The sequence below is a fragment of the Leptopilina heterotoma genome, unplaced genomic scaffold (assembly GCF_015476425.1).
Source record: "Leptopilina heterotoma isolate Lh14 unplaced genomic scaffold, ASM1547642v1 Lhet_134, whole genome shotgun sequence".
Taxonomy (NCBI): Eukaryota; Metazoa; Arthropoda; class Insecta; order Hymenoptera; family Figitidae; genus Leptopilina; species Leptopilina heterotoma.
Window position 1 is genome coordinate 1,630,393 of NW_025110853.1, and position 12,039 is coordinate 1,642,431.

The following is a 12,039-nucleotide window of genomic DNA, read 5'->3' on the forward strand; positions in this document are numbered from 1 at the left end:
CGCTTCAATTAATTGAGTTAATTAAAATAACTAATTTTTTAAATTCAGAAGACAATTTCTTTTCAAGATTATATACTCTTATTATATGTATAAATATTAATTTAACAAACCTGTTACATACAAAAAGTTAGAATTGGTCCAATAAAGTGAGGTTATGTTTTACATTGATGAATTGACGTTGACATATGTATAGCTCTCCGATCTGAATAACAGAACTGTCTATAATTAATGACAGTACACGGAGAAAAAAATCAGGGCTTTTTAGCATGGAGTGGTCTGTACCTTTAGCGCATGGGCGCTTTCTTACGGCGAAAGAACGAATTTGTACGATTGCAGCAAGAGCTCGCCCTATTTTAGTAAGGAGCCTTGCTGCAATCGTACGAGTTCGTTCTTTCGCCGCAAGGAAGCGCCCATGCGCTAAAGGTACAGACCACTCCATGCTACAAAGCCCTGATTTTTTTCTCCGTGTAGACAGTAACAATTTATTACTAATTCCTTACGGAAAAAATAGACATAATTCTAGTTACACCCGCGAATTATTTCTTTCAGTGTATACTCTGATGTATTTATGGAAAATGTCTACACAACACTGTTCAGTTGCTGGACTGACGGTAGCGCTAACGCCACGACAAACTTTGAAACATAATTTCACGGAACGCCTAGACAGTACCATGAGAATAACTGGACAGACAGAACTTCTATACAGTAATAATCAATAAGTTCAACTTTAGAGTGTTATGCAGTAGCTGTCCAGTAATTCGCCAGTTGAGCTAGAAAAGATGAAAAAGGGAACTGCTTTACCTGCCGGTAGAGTATGGTTCTTATTTTTCCGGAATCGTCCATCGACTAGAACGGCCGTGATGCGTAAAGCGTGCGTTTAGGTATTTCGTCCCAGTGTGACCCGAGTTCGCTCCCCGAAACCGCTAGATATTTTTCGTTTGAACTGAATTAATTCTTCATATTAGGGTTTACTTATAAGTTTGTAGTGTGATAAAATAATAATATTTATTTCAGTGTTGTGCTTAATTAAAGGAAAAAGTGAATGTTGTTTAATGTAAAAAAATGACATGTGTTCAAGAATCAGTAATTTTTATATTTTTTTTTAATTATGTAGTTATTTAAAAATAATTTTACAGATAATTTATTATAAATCATTTATTATACGGAACAATAGATACACCAACAGTAAAAATATAGTTTCGTAAAATTTTAATTTATTTAATTTGTTGACAAAAAAATTTAACGTTATATTTTCAAATTTGTACGTGTTTAATACGTAACGTCAATATAAAGAAAGTTTTGACATTTCCAAGTGAATTATTTTGTATAGTTTTTCTACAGGACTGATGATCAGAAACTGTAAAATTTGACTGGACAATAACTTGAAGAAATTAGCGTGACATCACTTTATAGTTTTTAGCCAGTTTAACTGTAAAGTGCCTCGAAATTTTCCAGTGGAACTGTCCAGTGCCCTTAAAGATACTATGACAAATTTCTACTAGGGTTGAAACCGTGGCTGATTAACTTTAAATTTTTTTTCAATTTTTTTTACATTTTTCAACACCGGGACAACCCTGGGATCACTTTCTTCTTACCTTAAGATTGCCAAAACCGCGGCTGAAGAACTTTGAATTTTTTTTCAATTTTTTTACATTTTCCAACACTGGGACAACCCTGGGATCAGATTTTTCCTTTCTTAAGGTCGCTAAAACCGTGGCTAAAGAACTTTGAATTTTTTTTTCAATTTTTTTTCAATTTTCCACCCGGGGACAACCCTGGGGTCACTTTTTGCTTCTTTTAAGATCTCAAAAACCGAGGCTACAGAGCTTTGAATTTTTTTCAATTTTTTTTTATATTATCCAACCTTGGGACAACCATGGGATCATATTTTGTCGTTCTTAAGATCGCTAAAACCGTGGTTAAAGAACTTTGAATTTTTTTCCAATTTTTTAACTTTTTCCAACCCTGTGACAACCCCTGCGTCACTTTTTACCTGTCCTACGAGTCAAAACCATGGGAAAGGCAGTTGTCAAATAATTATAATTTTAAATATAATATTAACATTAAACAAGTAAAAAATTAGAAAGAAAAACCATAGTTAAGTAAAAAATTATTGAATGTAATAGAGTGTGTAATAATAATATATAAGTAATTAAAAGAAAACAAATAGATTGTTACGCATTTTGTTAATTATCAAAATATTTGAATTTTTGGAAAGCATTTTATTAAAATTTCTTAAAATAATTGAGTTTATGAGAAGAATTTTGTTGTTTACCAAGGTATTTGAATTCTTTTGCAAAGTAACTTACAATTTTTTTAAAATATTTCGTTTTCTGTTATGAATTAATTAATTGACTTATTTAATCGAATTTTAGTATTTTATTGAATAATTGATTGTTTTTTAAATTCAATTCTTTCGTCAAGTTTTAATAAAATTTTTAAGAATTATCGCATTTTTCGAGAAATTTATTAAAAATTGTATTTAAAGTATATAAAATTCTGCGATGAAAATAATTTAATTTTTTAAGAAAATTTTGCTACTTTAAAGATAATTGAATTCTTGATTAATTTTTTTAAATAATTGAATTTCTTAGAAAAATTTTATTACATTTGAAATTAATTTTAACAATTTAATATTTTACAGTACTTTTAATAAAAATCCCTGACTTTTCCCTGAATTCCCTGACCTGTAGTACCCCTGAATAATAAATAAGTAAATAATTAAAAAATAAATAGAAAATTTATTAACAAAGTAGTAAATTATCAATTAGCTTAGCTCGTGTAAGAATTTTAAAGGAAGGAGTTTGTGAACGACATCTAAAATAAATAACAATATTAAACTAGTAAATAATTAATTAATGAGTAATAAATAAAATAAATAATAACAATAACATAGTGAATAATATTTGAGTCATATTTCAAATGAATAAAACTAATAAACAATTCTATAATTAATAAATAGTAAATTCATAATTTGATAATAATTTAGTAAATAATAAATTAATAAATATTTAGAATAAATAAGTAAATTATTATTGAATAATAAATAAACCGATTAACAATAATAATCAAGTAAATAATTAATTAATTGATTATTTCCTAATAAATTAATAAACAATAATAAATTAGTAAAACGTTAATTAATTAAAAATAAGAATAAATAAGTAAATAATTATTGTATAAGAAATAAAATGAATAATAATAATAATAAACAAGTAAATAATTCATAAAATAAATATGTTAATAATTGATCAACAAATCTAATAATGATAATTATGTAAACCAATAATTAATCAATTATAAATTAATGAATGAATTAAATAATAGATAATTTGACAATAATAAATTAAAAAATCAAAATATGTCAAAAGAATTTTATTTTTTATTAACTAAAATAATATTTTATTTACCGTGTCTAGCTTATTTTTTTATTTTGTAAGAAATCCCTTCGTCAACAAAATTAGTTTCCTCTTTGTCACTTATATACTTTATCGTTTTTAGTTCTTCGATAATGCTACACCGAAAAAACTGTCTAGGATTCTTATACCAGGAATTGACTAGGTTTCCTAGTTACGAGAGGAGCCAACTATAGAATCCTGGTCAAAGTAATAAGATTCAAGCATAGTTAAAGTGACCAGGAAAATTAGTCGATGTAATCAGGAAAAAATAGTCAAATTGATTAGGAGAATACACGGAGAAACTTTTAATACCACTAATTCTTAAAACTGGTGAGACATTTTAGTATGTTAGGTTAGATTCAAGGGAAAAACGACATAGGTTATAGAAATTGCTATTGAGACTATCAAAAACACTCATTCAGTATATATTTTACAGTTCTTCATAAGGAAACTAACGAAAATTAGTATGTTGTTTTAGAAAGAAAATAATAATTTTTGCAAAGTTGGGAAAGCCATGAATTAAAAAGAAACACAACAAATTAATTGTCTATAGATACACATAGAGACGATAGTGATACTTGGATCTGATGGTAGATGGCATTAGTGTATGTCACTGTAACTGTAGGTAAATATATTTAACACGACGTAAGAACCTAACCTATATTATTAACGCACATACGCACACGCAAGTAAAGACACGACGATTGGTCACGGAAACCGAAAGATCGCACGATTCGTTAGAAGTACACAGCTGAATCGTCCTTATATATTAAACGAGTGGAAAAATATGTGCCTTCGAGAGAGAGCATTTTTTAAAATAACTTACTAATCAAATTATGTAAATAAGTAAAAGTCGTGAAAAAAATTATGTTATATTGAGGAACAGTTCTTGAATTTAATTTGGCATGAGGAGACATTCACGTTTATTAATAAAAGGTTTTTTTCTTTCATACACGTGTGAATTTCAACTTCGAAAACATTAGGGTTAGTTCGCGACGTCAGGTGATGGACTCGGTGATGCTCGGGCGAAATCGGTTAAGTCCGCCCGCAGTCCTTCCAAAATTGGTATGTTACGTTAGAATGTCTGTTATATATTCTATCTATATGTGGAAAAAAGGTTAGAATTACCGTATTATTTCACAAACAAAAACTAGCATTTTATTCTTTTCTAAAGAAAAATAAGACTATTTCTAATGCAGATAGTAATTTTTGTACACCGAAGGTTGCTTAATATATAACGAACTTATCATATTTTCGTATTAATGTTGAAATTATTAGCACAACGCACGAAAAATCCTCACATTCTAACGTACTTTTAGAATAAAGATAACCAAATATATTCAATATTAGAAGAAAAAGTTTCTCCGTGTAATATTAGATTTACACTGTGTATCATAATTATTTGAAATTGCTAATCAAATTCTTATTATAAAATAAAAGAGAAAAACTAATTAAAAGAAAAAAGAAAAAAATTAATTATTGTATTTGAACATATTTATATTTGACTTTGTATTTATATACCTTAGAATTAATTTAAACTTATGAAATAAATATTTGACGCAGGGGGGACGCGAACACCTGAACCTAACGAATACGCACTTTGAAACCCGGAACGATAACCACTACACTAAACACGACTTGGTATTTTAATTTTTTAAAATAACTTTTTTAACGAGTCATTATATATTTTGTGACTTATAGTAGATGTAGTGGGGAGTATAAGGAACCAAAAAATCATTGAGACAATGATGTGCCTCAATTAAGATAAAAATGGTGTACCTTCAAACTTGCGAGACAACTTTTCTTAAATTTTGACAATTTCGCAATTAACTTGATATAACTTTTTTAACGAAGATTTTTAAGTAACCATAAAACGGGGTTACATTGTCTACATAATAAGAAGTAATTTGAACCCTTACAGGAATATGTGCCACTTATACATTAGGAATGCAGTGGCTTTAAAAGTTAAATTTAAAAACGAAACTCATTATAAAAACCCACATTTTTGAAGGGCACATGTTGAATTTGACTTCTAATCACTTTTAACTCATTGTAATATCTTCTCGTACGTCATAAAAGTATACAGAAAAATCGTTAACCTCTACACTATTCCTAAAAAGAATTTATCTAAGAAAGAATATGAGCTTCTACTGTCATAATCTTTGCTTCATGGAAAAAGAAAGCATTAAACTCGCAAGTTTGCCTAAAATTTATTATTTATAGGTTTCTGGGGTCCTCTGATTACAAATCTAAAGTTATGTAGTTAAAAAAAATTTTAAATGGCGAATCCAAAATGGCGGACGAAATTTTAGAAAAATTATCAGATTTTAATATCGTTTGACATTTAAGAGTTTCCTGTTTTTCTGATTACGAATTTGAAATAATTTTTAAAAAGTTTTAAATAGAAAATCCAATATGGTGGATACATTTCTGAAAAATCAAATCTTTTTGCATGATTTTTTTTAACTTCTCGTTGTTATATAATGATTTGAATGTAATTCAAGAATTATTAAAAAAATTTTACTAGACTTTTATAGATAATAGGACTTAAAATTTTGGAAATTTTAACAGTATTAAAGAATTTTAAAGATAACAAGAATTAATCAATTTTAAATTTCATTTTATTTTCATAAGCTTAATTTAATTTTAAATTATTAATTTAATTTATTATTTAAATTTTATTCTGTTTTTAGAATTGTAAACTTCTTTTTTTTTTAAGTTTCCATGGGAATATTATTTTTAATGTGTCAAACTGTTTTGATTGCCGAATGTAGATATTATGTATTTTATTTAAATAATATTAATTGTGGATAAAGAAAGGGAAGTAAAACTTTCAATTAAACGTTATTCATTTTTTCTTCATACTGTTTGTACTTTTAATATAAAATAAAACTAGAAAATTTTTTAGAATATTAAAATAATTATATCTCGTGGATATTTATTTATTTACTTCTATTGCCTTTTAATTATAATTAATCCAAAAATATTTTTAAAACAGTATTTAAAATATCAATAATTTTTATGACATTTTGACACCACTTTTAAAATTTTTAAAAAACTAAATTCAGATACATAATAATTAGCGCCCCAAAAACCCCTTCATACCCACTTCTGTGTAAATTGAATTATTTTTTAAATTTTCATCCGCCATATTGGATCCGCCATTTGGAGTTTTCGAAATCCGACTACAGAATCATAATCAGCGACCCCAAAAACCCATAAATATTCAATGCTGTGGAAATCCATTAATTTTTAAAAAATTTTATCCGCCATATTGGATCCGCCATTTTGAATTTTGAAAAATTAACATCATATTTTTTATATAATCTCTTAAACTAAACCAGAAAATATGTTTGAATTAAACTTAAATATGTTTGACTGTATAGCAAAGATATTTTAAGTTTGATTTAAACAAAATTTGTTTGAATCAAATAATTTTTTTTCTCAGTGTATATCTTTGACAATAATTTGACTCTGATCAACAATAAATATCTCCATCTTCTATATTATTTTATATAAGGTTGACACAGGACAGGGAAATAATTTCTTTTTAAATAACTTAATTCTTGAAGAACTATTTATAAAATTATTACTTATAAATTATTTAGTGAACAATTTTACTTAAATACTTCAAAATTAATTCAATTTTAAAAGAGTTGCGTTTACAATTTTCATAAATAGATTAATTTTAAAAGGTTCTAATTTGAAAATTTATGAAATTTCAATTTTTAATTAATTTAATTAGAAATTTTATAAAACTTAGGTTTTTGATAAATTTTAATAATTCAAATTCTTCTGAAATTAGGGTAGGGTAGGGCATTTCTATTCTTGTTTGGATTTTTGAGTCTAAAAAATGTATTTAAAAAAAATAAAAAAATAAGTAGGACCGTTTGAAAACTTGACTTCTTAGCTACAATTTTGCCATTTATTATTTTGCTGTAACTCGATTCTGTTCCGAACTAAGTACAGCGATTTTACGAATTTTTTTTTTTTTGATGTTGAAAAAAACGAAAGGCGTAACTATTCTTGCATTTATTAATGATATAATACTAAAAAAAATATAAAAATTAATTTGTCAATTGGAATATGTTAATTAACAAAAAGAAAAATTATAAATTATAATTTTTTTCTATTATTTTATATAAGTTTTTGACATGAGAAAATTCTAGCACGTGCTTTTATAAAGACCTGACGTGATGGAGCAATTATGAGGTCAGATTCGGATTCAGCACGTCAAAAATCTTCGGAAAAGTATTGTCCGGTTCTTGGTTCTAAAATTCGCCAAAATTTTGTCGGCCTGTGTAATTGAATCCTCGTAGAATTTTCAACAGAAATTGATTTAAAAATAAATTTTTGTTAACATTTTAAATAATAATTGAATATTAAAAGTATTATAGCATGAATTTTTAAAAGGTTTCAAAATAAAATCTTTGAAAATCCGAATTTTTCATACTTTTAACTTACAATTCTGTAGAATTAATTTTTTAAAAATTATTTGAAGTTTTTATTTTCTAACATGTATTTAATTGAAGAATTTTCGTATAATCGAAATTTGGTAAAATTGATTTGTTAACAAATGGATTTGAAAATTCTCAGAGAGAACTTTGTCAGAAATTTTTAAAAATATTTAATCGAAAGAAGAGTTTTAGGTATGTAAAAATTCTGGAAAATAATAATTGAAATGATGAATATAATTTTGAAGAAGTTGACATTCCGAGTCGAAGACTCGGAGTAATTGATATCTTCATGTTCTATAATAAATATTCTTATAAGTTATTGAATTTCAAAAGTTTTGAATTTGAAATTTTAGAAAATCTTACTTCCTGTGGAAAAATAATAATTATTAATTTATTCTTTAATTAAATTCTTAATTATTCTTTAATTCTTTAGAATCAGGGAAAAAGTCAAAATTTTGTCTGGAAGTCAGGGAAAAACAAAATTAAATGTTTGTGGCAACCATGTTATAAAATACTTAAAATTGTCAGTTTAATTCCCAATTAAAAATTGTAATTGACAAATTAAATTTATAAAAAAAATTATCTTTTATTTATAAAAGAACTTGGAATTTTGTTAAAAAATTGTGATTGATAATAATAAATGGTCCAAATTTATTTCTTTCTTTTTAAAAAAAGAAAAATAAGATTTTGTAGGGGAGAGTCTCCAGTTGTGAGACGGGTTTTATTTTTGACCCGTAAAATGTAAACGGGTAAACGAAATTGTAAATAAAATACACCGTTCGAAAGGTAACAGAAATACGCAACTTTTATTAAAAGAAAGTGTAGTGTTTCGATGAACTCAAAAAATTTTACGATACATTTTCCGAGCACATCGCTTTTGTCAAAAAAAAAATGTCTCCAGTTGTGAGACACTCATTAAAAATTGCTAAAATTTAATAAGTTTGACATAAAACGTTATGTTTAGTGGAAATAATTAAATATATTAATAATATATATTATTATATACTAAATAATAATATTTATTCGCCAAAATATGACTATAAAATAAACACAATTTAATAGCTTCAACAAGAGCATTAAAATTGATTTCTTCTGAATCAATTGACTTTTTTCCACTTGACAAGCCCAAAAATACTAGAAAAAAAATCAAAACAACATTTAAATAGTATGCCTGCAAAGTCGTATATTTTGTGCTGCCCAGATGGGTGTCGACACCGTCTCACAACTGGTGATATGCTGTGTCTCACACCCAGAAATTGGCGCTATTTTGAAAAAGGAAAATTAAATTATTTTCAACCGTAGATTGGAACAATGCAATATTGCATCACAAAATATAAGGAAAACACTAAAAGAAAATGCATTACATTTACCTTTTCCAATTAATTAACTTGGAAAAAAAGTACTTTGCATTTATTGAAAAAACGCTTTTTAGTCGATTATCACACACAGTGTTGGTATTTAACAAAAACAGTTTATATATCCGCTTCGGCGTACACGAAAAAGTTGGCTCATATAAAAAGAAATGTTTTTATATAAACCAATCGGCTTTTTAATATTGCATGTTAAAAAAAAATTGACTGTCTCACAACTGGAGGTGTCTCACAACTGGAGACTCTCCCCTATAAAAATTGTGATTGTAGGGGAGATTGGGGAATTATGGGCCACACTTTTTTTTAGCTCAATATGTTACACACAACATTTTTTTTCAAATTTTAAAATTTTTCGTGTCAGTAGAAGGTATAAACAGCTAACATATATCATAGTCAGTTTCCCAAAATTATTACTTACCTTAAAGAAATTTCAGTTTTACCAAAGAGTGCAATTTTATGATTTTTAAAAATGTTGGGAAATTGTAGGCCACTGCCTAAACTGAGTTCAAAATAAAAAATAACGAAAAAAAAAAATATATTTATTACATGGTTGGAAATATTAAAAATGTTAAAAATGTTTAATTATTAGTTTAAAATCCGAAAAGAAAAAGTAAGAAAATGAAATTAATCGGAATCACAATTAATTAATTACAAATTCTTAAGTAAACAGCTTTATCGTATGAACCGCAATGAGACGAATTGTTTTTGTTAAATTACTATAACTATGAGTGATTTTAATAATATTTGCAATTAAATCGCCAAAAACAAGCAATAAATACTAGGGGAGACTGGGGCGAAAAGTTAAATTTTGCATAAATGACTTTTTTTAGACAATATAATCCGCTTAGATGCAAATATTTATATATCAATATTGTAGGGCAACTTGTCCCCTACAACTTTCAATAAAAAAGTTTTTGATATTTTGGCATACAATACATGTTTTGTCCTTTTTGAAAATCTTGTTTTTTTTAACTTTTCGCCCCAAGCTGGGGCGAAAAGTTAAATGGCTGGGGCTAAAACTTAAATTCTATTTTTAGCCTACTAAAACTATTTTTTGATAGTTGTTAAGTAGTAGATATAAGTTAAAGTATACGTAAACAAGTTATTTAGTCAATAAAAGATCTTTGTTTACTTAACAAAAGCTTTAGAATAGTTATAAAGTTAATAAATAGAAATTTCAAAAAAAAAGAATGTTGGTTTATTTCACGTGAGCGGTCTTGTTTTTTGATAGAGTACTTGCCTAATGTCAAATAAATCATTTTTTAACAAATAAACCCAAAAAAACGAAAAATAAAAAAAAATTTTTAATAACATGTAAAAATACATTAACTTTTCGCCCCAGGTTGCGTTTTTGGCTTTAACAACAAATATAAAAAATCTGACTAAAGATACTTAGCAAATACCTTTAGGTATCTCTTCAGGGGACCCAAATAATGAAGTAAGAAAATCGCGGTGAGAATAAATGCAAAAAATATACTTAAGGAGGAATGGTATACCTAATCGGGCCAAAAGTTTGTGACATTTAGGGGAATTTGTAATTTTTTTATTTAAGCTACATATAGCAGTTTTTCTTATTGAAATCATAAAAGTAGGCATCAATGAATATTAAAAAGTATATATTAAATAAGGAAAATATAATAAATTTATTAAATTACATTTTTTATAAAAGCAGAAAATAATTTTTGTTACTGTCTGTACGAATTTAAAACCTAAGAAAATAAAAGTTACTGAAATTCTCTAAAAATTATTTTCGGATTTATCGAGTATTCCATTGCAAACTTTGAAAAAATGCTATTATTACGTATATATGTGTCTTATTATGCTGTAATATTAATTTTATTAATTATAAACATTGTCAAATAACAATTTGTAATGAGCGTTTAATCGTGACAACCTCGCAATGCAAGTAGTTTGTTTTTTGATCGTTGGTAACAGTGTCAAGTGTTATGATTTGCATTTATGTGGTTAAAAATAATGAAAATTTGTCATTTTTGGTACCTTTGGCGCCATCTCTTGGTTCTATGTACCACTAAACAGCTGTCACATGTAAGTTTTTATATGCAGTGTTGCCACGTTTTCTCTGTTTGTCTATCATAAAATTAGTTTTCTTCCAGAAACTAATTAATTATTTTTAAACTAGTTAGTGAATAAAAAAGAACCTTCGTGATTAATAAAGCTTAAATCTTGACCTTCAAGATGAAATTTTTACAAAAAATTCTGAATGTTTTAAGTATTAAATTTTTAGTGATAAACATGCAAATTCGTGCTCTCTCCATAAGAGGCAATGTTAAATTAAGTAATTTTTAACTTGTAAACTATTTAGTGAAAAATTCTGAAATTTGGTGGGTAATTTTATTATATAAAAGCAAATCATTTCCTAAAATATCAAAAGATTCTGAATGTTTTGAATTTCTATACCATTCCTCCTTAAAAGTTGATATTTTTTTTACGAAAAAATTTTCAAAAGTAGGGTGAAAAAAAAATTTAAATATGGACACCACAAAAATTAGCAGAATGTCACATAACTCCGGACATTTATTTAGGGTGATAACACCCTTCTATAATTAAAATTGCAATGCTCTAACTATTTCCGTTCGAAAGATAATGAATTTTAACTGTTTTCACAATTTAACTTTTCGCCCCAGTCTCCCCTACCCCTAAAAAAGTGGCCCACAATTCCCCAAATGCTTCATTTTACAAAAAGCATTGTATTATTTATTCATTTTAATTTGATGCGAAGTTTTTTTTTTGGAGTCAAAGTACCAATCCCACACAATAATTAAAAAAATATTTTTCATAATGTATTCTTGAAAA

At 26.5% G+C, this 12,039-nt stretch overlaps 2 protein-coding genes across 5 annotated transcripts in view; one reads left to right on the forward strand and one right to left on the reverse strand.

Annotated features, from left to right (window-relative positions):
* Nucleotides 1–12,039, reverse strand: part of LOC122513109 (cGMP-specific 3',5'-cyclic phosphodiesterase) — a 186,673-nt gene that overhangs the window by 42,163 nt on the left and 132,471 nt on the right. The gene's annotated exons all lie outside the window — the stretch shown is intronic.
* The window catches only part of LOC122513113 (G protein-coupled receptor kinase 5), a 668,663-nt gene that overhangs the window by 3,546 nt on the left and 653,078 nt on the right, over nt 1–12,039 (forward strand). The window lies entirely within an intron of this gene.